The following is a 14,425-nucleotide window of genomic DNA, read 5'->3' on the forward strand; positions in this document are numbered from 1 at the left end:
AGCTAAGGAGCGCTGGAGAGGCGAGGAGTCTGACGAGCGGTTTTCCTCACTGGACCCGGGTCTGGTGGCAAAGTCACGACCTGTGGTGGTCTCTCAGCTCGGCTCATTTTATTTGGTTTTCCTTCTCTCTCTTTTGTCTTCTTTTCTTCTCTCTCCTTTCTACCAGCAGCAGCGGGCAATGGGCGCGGTAACGATGCACAAACGATCGTCTTTATCTGCATTCACTGCTTTTGCTGTCTTAGGCCGCTGCTCCCACGCCTGCCTGCAGCTCGTGATGAAGTCCCAGCCGCGGCCCCTACCCCGCAGTATTGCCACTGTTTCTCCTTTATTTTTATTTTATTTTTTCTGGTATGTTTCTCTATTACAGTAAATTTCAGTGAGAGACATACTTTTTTGGAGGCCAGTTCTCCACAGCTGGCTACTCCTTATAACCTTCTTCTCTTTCATGTGCTTAGAGATGACATCCAGAATGAGCTGCTCCATCATTTTTCCAGGGATGGAGCTGAGGCTGACTGGTCTGTAGTTTCCTGGATCTTTCTTCTTGCCCCTTTTCGAAGACTGGAGTGACATTGGCCGGAGTCCAACCCCCCTGCTGCAGCAGGAACACCTAGGGCAGATCACAGAGGAATGTGTCCAGATGGATCTTGAAAGTCTCCAGAGAAGGAGACTCCACAACCTTTGGCTCTCTTGGCCACAAAGGCACATTGCTGTTCCATGGATAACTTACTGTCCACCAGGACCCCAACGTCTTTCCCCGTGGGGCTGCTTTCTAGCAGGTCAACCCTTAATCTATATCAATGCATGGTGTTTTTTCTCCCGAGGTGCTGGACTCTCAAATTCTTCTTGCTGAGCCTCATTAGATTGCTCTTTACCCAGCTCTTCAGTCTGTCCAGATCTCTCTGAATGGCTGCACAGCCTTCAGGTGTATCAGTCAATCCTCCCAGATTCGTATCATCAGCAGACTTGCTGAGGTTATACTCTGTCCCCTCTTCCAGGTAATTGATGAAGATGTTGAATAAGACTGGGCCCAGTATTGACCCCTGAGGAACACCACTAGTCACACGTCTCCAAATGGACTCCGCATCATTGATCACAACCCTCTGGGCTCTATTGTTAAGCCAGTTCTTGATCCATCTCACTGTCTGCTCTTTTAGCTCATACTTCCTGAGCTTATCTACAAGGATGTTATGGGAGAGTGTCAAAAGCTTTGCTAAAGGTCACCCAAAGCCCCATCCAACTTGCTTTGAACACTTTCAGGGATCAGGCATCCACAACTTCCCTGGGCAACCTGTGCCAGAATCTCCCTACCCTCACAGTGAAGAATTTCTTCCTAATGTCTAACCAAAATCTCCCCCGTCCCAGTTTAAAGCCATTACTCCTTGTCCTATCACTCCATACCCTTGTAAAAAGTTCCTTCCCAGCTTTCTTGTAGGCCCCTTCAGGTGCTGGAATGCTGCTATGAGGTCTCCCTGGAGCCTTCCCTTCAGGCTGAGCAACCCCAGCTCTCTCAGCCCCATCTTCATAGGAGAGGTGCTACAACCCTCTGATCATCTTTATGGCCTGCCTCTGGACTCGTTCCAAGAGTTCCATATCCTTTCTCTGTTGGGGGCTCCAGATAAGCAATGGCAAAGCACTAAGCCCATGCAAAGCCTGGCTGCATCCTGGACTTCCAGCACCATCGGTGGTGCTGGATTTCAGGGTGTGTGGGTTGAGGGAGTGAAGGGTTGCAGCCAGAGTGAGACGATGCAGAGTGGGGCACCCCGGCTGAGCTGTCACCTGGCTGAAGAGTCTGGGAGCACATAGAGGTGGTGAAGGATGGAGGGAGATGGCTGGCCACCGGCTTTCGTGTGCACTGAAACCCAGCTGCACTGCACAGTGTGAGGCAGGAAGGAAGGGATGGGACCCTCACTCTGTTGTGTGGGTGCAGGCTGCAGTTGCATCTCTGATGCTGGGGCTGGGGATGCTGATCTGAGCTGATGTCATGGGCTGAAATCCTTCTATCCGGGATCAGGAGAGTGGCTGGAGCCGTTTTGTTTAACTTACCTTTGTTTACCATGCCAGCTCCCTGGAGCTCCTTGTGGCTTTCTGAGCCTATGCATCACATTATTGCACTGACCTTTCTCAAACTGCTTTGGGCTCAGTATCAGTATCAGCACAGCCCACCCCTGTCTATATTGAAAATAGGATTACTTTCTACTTTCCACCTCAAGAGGCAAACTGGAGTCCACAGAGCAGGATTTAAGTTGTTAAGGCATTCCTATTAATTAGTCTCCTTTCCAGCAAACTCCCTGGAAGTAAAACAGGCAAAGAGGTAAGATGCAAAGCCCCTCAACTCTGAGGTTGGCTCTGCTAGAGTTGTTTTTGGTTTTTTTTCCAGTTTATTCTGCTTCTGAGGTAAGTATGCTCACTAATGTCCTGTGGGGGGAGAGCAGGGTTTAGTAAACAAAGAAATGAAGTCCTATGGAAAAGAGAGACCCAGAAATAGAAAGGCTGTGAATATAGAAACCCCAGGCAGTATCTTCCTCTGCCTGAAAGAAGCTTTCCTTATTACAAAAGCCACCTTGTGACTGGTTCTCTGATGGAGCCAAGCAGTGAGGGGAAAGCAAGGCAATCAGAGAGGCAATTTTTTTTGAGGCACAGTAGCACCTATTCATAAAAGAAGCAGCAGGAGGGAAGGTGGGGAAGGGAGGGGGAGGGAAACAAAAGGAAGTTGTAGCCAGACCTTCTTTCACTCTGTGTAAACAATCTTGGTACTAACCCTTTAACAGTGCTTTGAGATCCTCAAACCCTGAAAATCTGCTAATTAATCCAAATACCCAAATAAAGGTAATACAAAGATGAGAACTGAGTCCTGAAGATTTTGGTGGGTTATCCATCACCATTCTCTTCTTCCTTACCCATCCTGGTGGGCAACAGCATGGTTTTTATAAGGGCATGTAGTGATAGGACAAGGGATAATGGCTTTAAACTGGGACAGGGGAGATTTAGGTTAGACAGTAGGAAGAATTTCTTTACTGTGAGGGTGGTGAGACTCTGGCACAGGCTGCCCAGGGAAGCTATGGATGCCTGATCGCTGGAAGTGTTCAAGGCCAGTATGAAGGACCAGACTTTTCCTCATACTAACATAATATGCCCTGTAGGTCAACAGTCATAACTGATTTAAAACGGCTGCTCCGTCAGACACTTTAAACCCTCTCCTGTCTGCCTGCCCCCTCTGCTACAAAACAACTTAGACTCCATGAGGCAGTAACTCACCCAAGCAGGAGTCATGGTGGGAAAACCACAACAGTGTTGCAAACAGTGCCCCTGCCCAGGGATGGTGCAGCAGGAGGGGAAGAAAGTCCCTGCCTGATGGGCAGGGAAGACCCAGGAACAAGAGACTGGCCAATCAGGGATGAAAGAGCGAGTCCCCGAGACTCATAAAGAAGCTACCTGTCTGCTGCTGGACACTGCTCTTTGGACAGACGGGAGCTTGCTGCTGCCACTTGCCCTTTGGGGGTTTGCCTGCTCTTTGGGGGTTCCTGCTCGCCTGCACTCCCTGCTTGCCTGCACTCCCTGCTTGCCTGTGGAACCTGCCTGCTGCCAACCACCTGCGGTGAGGCTTCTTCCTGCTGCCCATGGGTTCTAAGACCAGGCTGCAGGGGAAGTAATCCGCACCTAATACATAAATACCTAGACCATCTCAGGAATAAAGTAAGTGTGTTTTGGTATTATTCCTTCCATAAGGTGTTCTTGCCCTGGCTTACCTCCACACAAACCGCGACCCTGTGCGGGACAGGTGTCAGGCATATCCCTCCTTCCTCTTCCCCTCTTAGATAGTAAGAGATAATCTTGGTGTGTAAATAATAAGGTGTATTCATATATAAGTATTAGTACACGTATAAGTATTCGGTGTTTCAAAGACCCTATCTCTCCTGAACCTTCCCTCCCCTAAATTGTGTTAAATTCCCTAATAAACCGTTCTAATTCATTAAACTATGAATTTGTGGTTAGTCTAAATTTGTGGGTGTGATAGGAGGCATGATTCAGTATTCCACCTTAAAAGTCAGCTTGCGGAGGCTGCTCCTCTGAAAGAGGCGAGTGCCATGTGCAGACCCCTTGGTTCCACTAACAAATTTTTCTAATAAGGAAGGCGAACTATGTTTTAACATCCTGACAAATCATGCCTGTTCGTGACAGCCAGTTTGGATGGGGCTTTGAGCAACCTGCTCTAGTGGGAAGTAGATGACCTTTAAGGTCATTTCGAACCCAAACCATTGTATGATTCCCACCAGGTGTATCCTTTCCATGGACAAGAAGACTTCAAAGCTGTTTTAAGGAGACTAGAAACTCTTCTCCCTTTGAGTTTTGTTTCAAATTATAAACTTGGTTTCTGGTTTAAACTTTCTCATCTGGCTCAGGAGTCTTCAATGAGATGGGCTCTGCCAGCAAGAAGCTGGTGAAAACTTTGCACAGGGCCCAATTTGGATAATGTTTTGCTGAAGAAATGCTCTATTTGGGGTTGATCCTTAGGAACAGAAGTGCTGGGCCCAAGGATAAAGTTCCTGGGATATAACTTTGAATGACTTGAAAAAAGGCAAATCACTGGGAAGGAAGCCTGGGGGAGATCTGGATTATAAGACTACCGAGCCTCACATGCGCATGTATGGACATGAAGTTCATCCTGGAGAGAGTGTGACAAGTATTAGAAGATTACAAAGCAGAGGGAGTTCTGGGCTTTACAAAATGATGCTCAGTGTGGTTAACTGGTGCCCACAGAACACAATATTCTGAAGTTTTCCTGTCTCACTGCACAACTCAGGTTTTTTGTAAAGAATATCTTGTATTTGTTTGGAAGAAGTAATGGAAATAAATAGGAAAAATGAAAAAGCTGATCTTAAGCTGATTTCCAGGAATTTTCCTAAGAACAGGTTTGGATTATTGCAGGCAGCAGTAGTCAGTCACACAGTCACAGCATGCACATGCCTTATAACATCCCACTGCCTTCTCTGTTAATATCCTTCAGCTGAATTATGTCTTAACATCAGACATGAAGTGGTTACAACCATAACTTTTGTGCCTTGGGTGTCCCAGATGGCTTCACATGAACTGCTGCTTACCAGCAGCAATACCTCTGTTACCAGGAGAAGGGTTTGCAGAGATTCAACCTGGAACTGCAAACTCCAAACAGAACTTCTGTTCCTCAGTGATCCTTTTCCAGGTCTTGTTGCACTGCTGTTTCTGAAATGGAAGCAATGCATGTACCTGGATTCCTTACACGCAAACTAACAAAGCTCCAATGGGGGATACCAGATCTGGCAAGGGGTAGGCATGGGGTGAATAAATCAAGTAGCTCCTGCAAAAAGCTTGGAGGGGATGTGGTGTTCATTCCTTATGTGCAAGTGGCTCAATTCATAGGTTTGATCCACTGATGTTATATTCCTTGTTGAGAATTATCAACAGGAAGTCACTGGGTAATTCAAGATCTGAAATATGGGACTCTGAAAGGCAAATGGACACATACAGTGTCTGTTGGGCTGCCATGTAAGTTGCTAACAAGCATTACTGGCACTTAAAAAATACCAGAAATGGGTATGGCAACTAAATACAGTTAGAGCTTCTCCGGGTGATAGGGTTAGAATCATAGACTCATAAAATATGCTGAGTTGGAAGACAAACAAACCACGAAAAAACCAACCAACCAACCAAAAGCAAAAAAGACCACAAAAAAAAAAATTAAAAAGGGAAAAAAAAACAACAAAAACAAATAAACAAAAAACCCCAACAAACCAGAAATCCACAGGAAAATAATGACAGTGCATCAAGGCCGTGATTGTGGCCCAGGAAAGACCTATGCCAGGAGCTGTGCAGCATGGAGGCAGCCAGGCTGCTCCAGAGGAACTTAGCCTCAAGCAGCATTGACACTGGCCACTATGTACCCCTGTGGTCTGGGGACACACTGAGGGGTGGCTCAGTGTGAGAACAGATACAGCCAACGAGAGAGTTTAAGTGTCAAACCCAGCTCCAACAAGCACCCAAATCCATGGCAGCACTTTGCAGACCTCAGCTCTGGAAAGCCCATAAAGCTTCCTTGGTTTAACATACCTAGGCCAGGGCTCTCTTTTGTCTTGCCAAGGTTGAACGAAGAGGCCTTAACCAGCAGAAGACCAACAGCAACATGCCTCTAACACTGACAGAAATTAACACCAGAAAAGTAATGTCGTAGCCAGGCATGAACCCAAAACTAGAGACTAAGTTTATCTAAACACATTTCAGTTGTCATGATTTCTTTTCCCATTTTAGACAAGGCCATGAAAATAGTTTTGATCTTTAGCCCTTTATTTTCTTTATGCCTGGAACATGAAGTGAATCAACATATCAGGACTTTCAAAATATTTGTATTCACTTTTGCTATTTACTTATAAAAATAACTGGAGTTTGTCAGAGGTAGCAGAAGAGCTGGGTTAGCTTTTACTTTTGGGGAAGGAATGAATTTGCAAGGGGTACAACAGGAACTGGCTCTAGTCTTTCCAGCTTTGTGGTTCATTCTCTTTGTTGGTTTCATAGTAAACTGTTGCAGTGCGCTGGAGTGATCCAGCGCTGCTTGATTTCTCACAGCCTTGTGACTCTGAAGCCAGTGTTCAGCCCTGATAGCCTCATGCCTTGGCAGTGGTCACCTCTGCACAGTCCTGACCTCCACAGGAGAAGCACAACTCCTCTTGCACCTGCACCTTGTAGGGCACATGGCTGCCACAGGAGGAAGAGCAGTGGCTATACAAGGGCATCCTGCAAAACAGATGGGGACCACGAGCCACCTACTCCTGAGAGGGAGGCAGCAGGTCCTGGTTGCCACTGAAAGCAGAAAGATAACTGACTTCAGTTAAGTGTGTTACACAGAATAAAGTCTGATGGATGGAAAAAAATCATCACCACACCATCAGTGTGGAAGCTACCGCTTTTTCTTCTCCTGAGAGACAAATAATTATGCACTTGTTCTGTTCAGAGAGATCTGAAACAAGGATTAGGCTGAAATCAAGCCCCCTTGTATGAACATTCCTGAAGCTTCGGAAAGGATCTCCTCTCCTAAAATTGGCCATCTTAAAAACCTCTGTATAATGGTCAAAATAAAGTCCCAGATTCCAAGCAGAAATGAATTTGAGAACGTAACAACCAGTTGCAGATCCTAATTTAGCAGGTTTTTGCTGCAGAAAATTACTGATGTGGCACACCAAACCTCAAAATTCACTCATTTTCTTCAATACCATATTTACTGAGACACCTCAAAATAAAGACTCTCACCCAGGATATTTTAAAGCTAACATCAGTCACTGCTGCAACAGCATCGTATGCACAGAATGGGCTTAACTGTGTCATCTGCTGTAGATGTGGACATCTCGAGCAGGGTGGGCAGCAACATCTTACCTTAGCAAGACTGCAAGGTTAACCAGTACTTGTCTGTTGTAGCTACTCCCAGAGCTGGATGTGTTTTCCCAGCAGAACTATAGGTCCTGTGTCATGTCTCTCTGCCACCAAAAGGCTTTATTTGCAGTCCTTGCCGACATACACAGGCTTGCTCTTTCGATACACCAAGCCAGCTGGAGGGAAGTCAAACTGGTCACAGCTCTATGACTTGCAGTTTGAGCTGGCTCAGGTCCTCCCACTGCAAACACATCTGCCTGCAAGAGATGGTGTAGGCAACAAAAGCAAGAGGCAGAGAGTGATGCAGAGATGTTAATCTCTTAGAAAGTATGTAATCATCCCTGGAATGAGAGTGTCTGTGAGAAGTTAGACTCTCTTCACCCTCATCTCCCTGCAGTCACAATCTGCCCTTCTTTCCTGCTAGCTGTTTGCAAGCTGGAGGCAGGTGAACAAATAAGCATGTGGTATCTGAAGCTTTGATAAGCAATATTGCTTACTTAAGAAAAAAAAATAATTACGAATTAGCCTCTTTCTCCATGTTTAAATCAGTCCAAATTAAGAAAAAAATTCCTTTCAGTGGAAACTTCCACTTTAGGTTAATGAGTCCGTTTGATAGATGACTTATCACTCACATTCCATTTCCTAATCACTTCCCTGTCTTGCAGCCACCCTGGCTGAAGCCTGCTGATGGCTTCTAATAGCTGCTACAGCCCCCTTGCTCCTGCCAGCACCAGACAAGGTGCCAAGTGCTGTGGTCACCAATGCTGGGGCTCTGCATGGGTGGTCACAGCTGGAAACCCACCTGGAAATAGTGCCTGCTCCTGGGAACTGGAGAGTGGACATTTTCACCCTAGAAATAGCTCTGTATTTTTAGAGGGGTGGAGGAAAATCTACAGCAAAGAACAACGGTTTTAGAGCAGCACCTCCTGCAGAGCATGTCTCCATGGGGTGAGAGGAACACCCCAGCTCCAGCACTGGTCCAGCACAGGGAGGTGTCTGTACAGGACCAACTTGGGGACAGGAGAAGAGTGCACAGGTCATCCTCAGCTGCTCTGCCTTGGTTGAGGAGCACCCACGGGTGAAGTGCAGATGGTCACAGAAGGCCATGACCCAACTTGCAGCCACCGTTGGCTCTCTGAGCAGATGAAGCCATGCCTGATAAATACTTGCACATCACAGCTGTTGTGATGGATGATCCCCATGAAGGCAGGGTGGACCAGTGGTGCCTGGAGCCTTCCTCTCCAGCTGCTCTGTTACCCTTCCTGCAGGTGCCTACTAGGGCAACACAGCTCCTTGCCTGCCCTTTCTGGGGTCTGGGGATGATTTCACACAGTCCCTATCTCAACAGGCTCCTGTTATCCTGTTATCATGGAGAAAAATCTGGATTTTGTGATTTTGTGGGAATAGAGCTCTGCTTTGTTAGAGGCCATACATCGGGGAAAACATGAGTGAGAAAGCACAGGGAGGTGCTGTGCTGCTGCTCTAGGGTGACACTAGCTCTGAGGCATGCTTTGATCACCCAAATATGCAGGCAAAGATGGACCAATATGCCGCCTCTGGTCATGGGCTGAGGGATAGTAGCATTTCCCAGGACAAAGATGATCAGAGGGCTGGAGCACCTGTCCTACAAAAACAGAGAGTTGGGATTGTTCAGCCTGGAGAAGAGACAGCTCTGGGGAGGGAGATGTCATAGCAGCCTTCCAGCATCTGAAGCGGGCCTCCAGGAAAGCCTACAGCATGGGAAGAGCTGAGGGGGCACAATGGACCCTCTAGGTAAAAAATACACACTGCTGGAATTTGGGGCACTATTAACTAAATCTTGCAGCCCTTAAGCAAATCTTCAAATGAGAGGCATTCCTAACCTTCAGTCTTAACAGGCTTATTAAGATTAACTAGGCCAGCTGCCCAGGCCAGCTGAGTCAGCAAGGGAGTCATAGAATCATAGAATCATAGTCATAGAATATGCTGAGTTGGAAGGCACCCATCAGGATCATCGAGGCCAACTCCTGTCCCTGTGTAAGGCACCCTTAGAATCACACCGTGTGCCTGAGAGCATCATCCAAATGCTTCCTGAACTCAGGAGGCTTGGTGCTGTGACCGCTTCCGTGAGGACCTTGTTCCAGTGCTCAACCACCCTCTGGTGTGCAAAAATCTTTTCCTGATATCTAACCTAAACCTCCACTGATTCACCTTCCTGCCATTCCCCAAGTCCTGTCATTGGTCACAGGAGTGAAGAGATCAGTACCTGCCCCATCTCTTCCCCTCGTGAGGAAGCCATAGACTGCAATGAGGTCACCCCTCACCCTCCTCTTCTCCAAGCTGAATAATCCCAGTGACCTTAGCCTCTCCTCATAACACATCCCATCCAGACCCCTCACCATCCTCGTGGCTCTCCTTTGGACATTTTCCAATAACTTGATGTCCTTCTTATATTGTGGTGCCCAAAACTGAACACAGTACTCAAGGTGAGGCTGCACCAGTGCAGAGCAGAGCGAGACAATCACCTCCCTCAACCAGCTGGCAGTGCTGCGCTTGATGCACCTCAGGACACCGTTGGCCCTCCTGGCTGCCAGGGCACACTGCTGGCTCACATTCAGTTTGCCATCAACCAGGACCCCCAGGTCCCCCTCTGCGATGCTGTTCTCCAAACACTCGTTCCCTTGTCTGTACTTACCAACAGGGTTGCCCTGTCCCAGGTGCAGAATCCAGCACTTGCCGTTGTTAAACTGTGAGCCAGGTGCTCACCCATTGTATGGTACACCTGTCCAGCAGGACACCATACACAGGTGTCCAGCACCTATATGCTGGACATTTTGTCCAAGAGAATACTGTGAGAGACAGTATCAAAAGCTTTGCTGAAGTCCAGAAATATGATATCCACTGGCTTCCCTTGATCAACTAGGTGGGTAACCTTGTCATAAAAAGAAATTAAGTTTGACAAGCAGGACTTGCCCCGCGTGAAGCCGTGCTGGCTGTGACCGATGACTGCATCGTCCTGCAGGTGTTTTTCAATGCCTCCCAGAATAATCTTTTCCATAATTTTACCAGGCAGTGAATTTAGGCTGACTGGCTTGTAGTTTCCAGGGTCCTCCTTCTTGCCCAGAAATATCTCCAATAAAGGTGTGAAATGGACACCTCTGGCCATGAATCAGACTGGTTAGAGATCCCTATGGGCTAGATCAAGATGGTATGCTGGGGCTGTGCTGAGGCTTGGCACTATGGTGCCTACAAAAGTTATATAACATCTGTTTTTCTGCAACTCCTACTCTGGTCAGGTTAGCACATCTGGAGTACATCATGCCTCTCTGCAGCCTGATTTTCTGCTGTGGTAGAAACAAAACATGTTGGTCTAAATTTTAACTAAAAGACCATGGACTGTGATGCAGATGTGCAAAGGTGAGCCATCATGTGCAGATATAAGGGTTTCTCTGAGAGGAGTATGGACCTAGGTATAAAGTACCTAAACAAATGTAGACTCTTGGAAGAATTATTTTCTTCATTTAGCTTTTGGGGGGTATTTAGATTTTTGTGCTGAAGATAGTTTACGATATGTCAGTAATGAAATGAGGCTCCAATGTGACAATGGAATATGCCCTAGCTTTTCTGTATTGCATGTTACTACAAAAAATAACCTTGGATAACTGATTTTCCTCTTGCTCTTAAAGTTTCTGCAGAATATTTTGGGGTAAAGTGTTTCATCATCTTTGGAAGGGTGTCCAAGTGAAGATAGTCTTTGTGTGCACAGAACAGTGATGACTGACATAAAAATTATTTCTGCAATAATTCACATACTGGTTAGCTCACTCAGTTGTGCCCATGAGCTAGTATAACTGACATCCCAGTTACTAGGAATTCTCTTTAATGCTTCTTAGTTTTTAGGTGCTAATTCAAGTTATCAGCTGAAGCTGCAGAAGATGAAAATGCAAAGACCAACGTTTGTTACTTGAAAAGTGATTTGTAAGAATTGCCCAAGGAACATTTATACACCTGTGCAATGTGAACGAGGCCACTGAGCTATTAGCGTTATCAGGAGAACTGTCACCAGGAAACCTCAGAAAGACATCAAGTTATTTCAGTCCTCTGAAGCTCTCAGAAGAGGAGGCCAGATGGGAAAAGGATTTATCATTGAATCTGAAGATACTGGTATCTGTTTTTGTTCTGGCCGGGGTATAAAACATCTGAGGTCAGTTCATATTTGAAGGCTACTTTGCCATATGAAATTGTGTGTTGAAGATTTGGTCTCATCCCACTCCCTAATCTAACTGGCCTCCTTTAATTCAGCTTTAGTAAAGGAGGGCAACTGGAGTGTTCTCCCTCTCTGCAGAGTCAGAGATTAACTTGTTGAGGTTGTTAATTTTCATGACTGGTAGTGGCCCAGTTTCTACTTGGTGTAGGAGACATGGTTGTTCGGTCAATCCTTGCCTTGGTCTTCCTAAGTCTCACCAGTGGTACTGATGGTCTCAATCATAGAATCATAGAATCATAGGGGTCGGAAGGGACCTCAAAAGATCATCTAGTCCAACCCCCCTGCCAGAGCAATACCTGGATGCTCCCAGCCTTTTGTTAAAGACTACTCACTGGCACTAGGAAATACAAAGTGGGTGTCACTGACAGGCTAAAATGTGACAATTCCATATGGATACGCTGGCACTGCTGCAAGAACCCGACAGAGAGATGAGCTAAGAACAGCACAACCAAGATTTGAAGGGATTACAATGGCTGATAAAAAGTATTAGGCCAAACGTAGGTTTTGCATTTTCTGCCGCTAGTGTCAACCTGCCAGAACCTCTTTCCTCAGTACTACCTGGAGAATGAGCTATGACTGCAAGCAGTGACTGAAAAGAAATTATGTAGTTTATGAACAAGAGAAAACTGGGGTGGTGAGATACACCTGTCACGTTACCTGGTGGCACAGAGTGGATAAATGATGGTAGGGTAAAACAGCTGGCCCTGGCAGAAGTCACAGAGGTGTTCCCGGGGCAGCCCAGGCACACAGGCAGTGTTTGGGCTGGCTGCTGCACTATGTAATCATCACTTGCTTCCTTGCTGGAAATCTTCCTCCTGCTTGGAGGTCCTCTCTGTCTCCCTCAGTTTTTCTCTCCATGTTTTAATTCTTGTTTGGGGGAGACAGAACTTTTTTTTGCTTTTAACAGCAGAGGAAATCCACCAAATGCTGTTAAAAGTGGGATGCAGTGTGCTTGTTCTGTAATGGTGAGTGGGTAGTTGTGAGATGCACAGGGGCTGCCTGGAGATGCTCAAGGAGGTGTAGGAAGTCCCTACTCAAAGCAAACTTTGAGCAGAGACCTAAACTATGATCTAAGATAAGCGAGTACAGAAAAGCCTTTGTGATATTGCACTAAGTTTAAAGCTTTGGCTTCATCATTGTGGAAGCCCCTTGTGGGGTTTGTATGGACAGGGAGCCCTAGGAAGGAGGACTGAATATTTTCAGCCAAAATGTCCAGCAGGATCTAAAGTGCTTAGGTCCCACAGAAGCCAGATCCTAAACCTGGTGGAGATGATCTCCCTTGCCAACAGGGGAGAGCAACCCAGTGTAGCAAGATTACGATGGAGCTTGGGATTTTCAAGGGAATGGCAGCATTTTATTTTGTTTCCCTTTCCTTTTAAAATCAAGATCAAAGTTGTTCCTCCCTTCTTAAACCACCAGGCTGAAGTTTCAATCTAGCTCACACCCACAAATCCATACTGATTTCAGTGTGTGAGCTGAATTTAGCCTCTAGCCTTAAACCCCAGTAGTCGAGACACCTCCATTCTGAGTTTGGCCAGCCCATTCACAATGCAGCCCTGAAAAATAAAGGAGGAGAAGCTGCTGCAACCTTGTTTTTTGGTCATTCAGGTTTTGCTGAATTTCATGCAGCTCAGGCTGGCTTAACTCTATTCTAACAAAGGCATCTACACTCCAGCATGCTAAATGGGGTTGTGTGGGTTTCAGCCAGGATCCATTATTCAATATTTAAACAAGACATTGTAGCTGATGGCAAGAGTTCAGGGCTTCAGAGAATTTGCTGTGGACTATTTAATCCCAGGGATTTTTTTAAAGGAAAGCCTGATGGCTTTTTGTTTGATTGTGGCCTCTCTGAAACATTTTCTATGAGCATGTACTTCAAAAAGCTGTGGTCTTTTTTCCACTTCCCATTTTGGCAGGTGGTGTTGAGAAAGCAGAGCTGAATTCAGATTAATAACTGTATTCTGTCATCTGGATATGGGTATCACAGTTTTTAACTGATAAACCCAAGATTTCATTGGACTGATATTTTTCAGAGATGCTGTAAGCATGTGTGGTCCTTTTCTGACTGCACTTGTAGCATGGGCATTTACCTGTTCTCAGGATCAGGGCGTGAACGTGTTGGGCTAGAAACCTGGACACCACAGCTCTGGGAGCGCACCCTGGAAAATTTCCCATGGTAGTCTGAAGCATAAAACTAGAGGTGGGAGGAAAGGCAACTGTTTTCAACCCTGTTCTTTGTTTTCTAGCTCTTTGAAGAACTCTGAAATTCTGGGACCAAAGGAGTCTGAATCTCTGGGTGACTAATGTTGAAAGTATTCTCCACTTGCATAAGACCTTCAAAAGTTGCTGATCTTTGGATGAAGGAAATACAGACTTCTTCCACTGCAGGAAGGATGAATGTACAGGTTTGATGGAGAACCAGGTTTGACTGGGAGGTTGCATGAGGCTGAAGTCTGCCTCTGTCACAGAGTTCCCATATGACCATAGCCAAATCCCTTAATTTCTATCCCTGTCGAATGCAGTGAAAAAACTCAAACTTCACTAGAATGGGAAATTTGGCTAAATAGTTATAAAATTAGTATATATTTGATGATTCCTCATAGGAAATGGTATGTGTTGTTGAACCTGAGGTCTGTACAAGCTTGTGTCTCTGATGTTGGGCAGCAGTGAGAAGCTGGGGATAAGGACACTTAAAAGAACAAGGCCATGTGGGACAATAACTTCTTCTTTTTTTTTTTTATAACATGCTTGCTATCATCTTAGCAAATCCAGCATTTGAGT

The 14,425-nt window shown here is 46.0% G+C and overlaps 1 protein-coding gene across 1 annotated transcript in view; it reads left to right on the forward strand.

The window, feature by feature from the left end:
- Positions 1-13,907, forward strand: part of LBH (LBH regulator of WNT signaling pathway) — a 46,567-nt gene extending 32,660 nt beyond the window's left edge. Inside the window, exon 4 of the transcript XR_007889077.1 lies at positions 13,891-13,907. The gene's annotated coding sequence lies outside the window, so the exon portion shown is untranslated. The remainder of the gene's footprint in view (positions 1-13,890) is intronic.
- Positions 13,908-14,425: the final 518 nt, after the last annotated feature.

The sequence above is a fragment of the Apus apus genome, chromosome 3, assembly GCF_020740795.1.
Source record: "Apus apus isolate bApuApu2 chromosome 3, bApuApu2.pri.cur, whole genome shotgun sequence".
Taxonomy (NCBI): Eukaryota; Metazoa; Chordata; class Aves; order Apodiformes; family Apodidae; genus Apus; species Apus apus.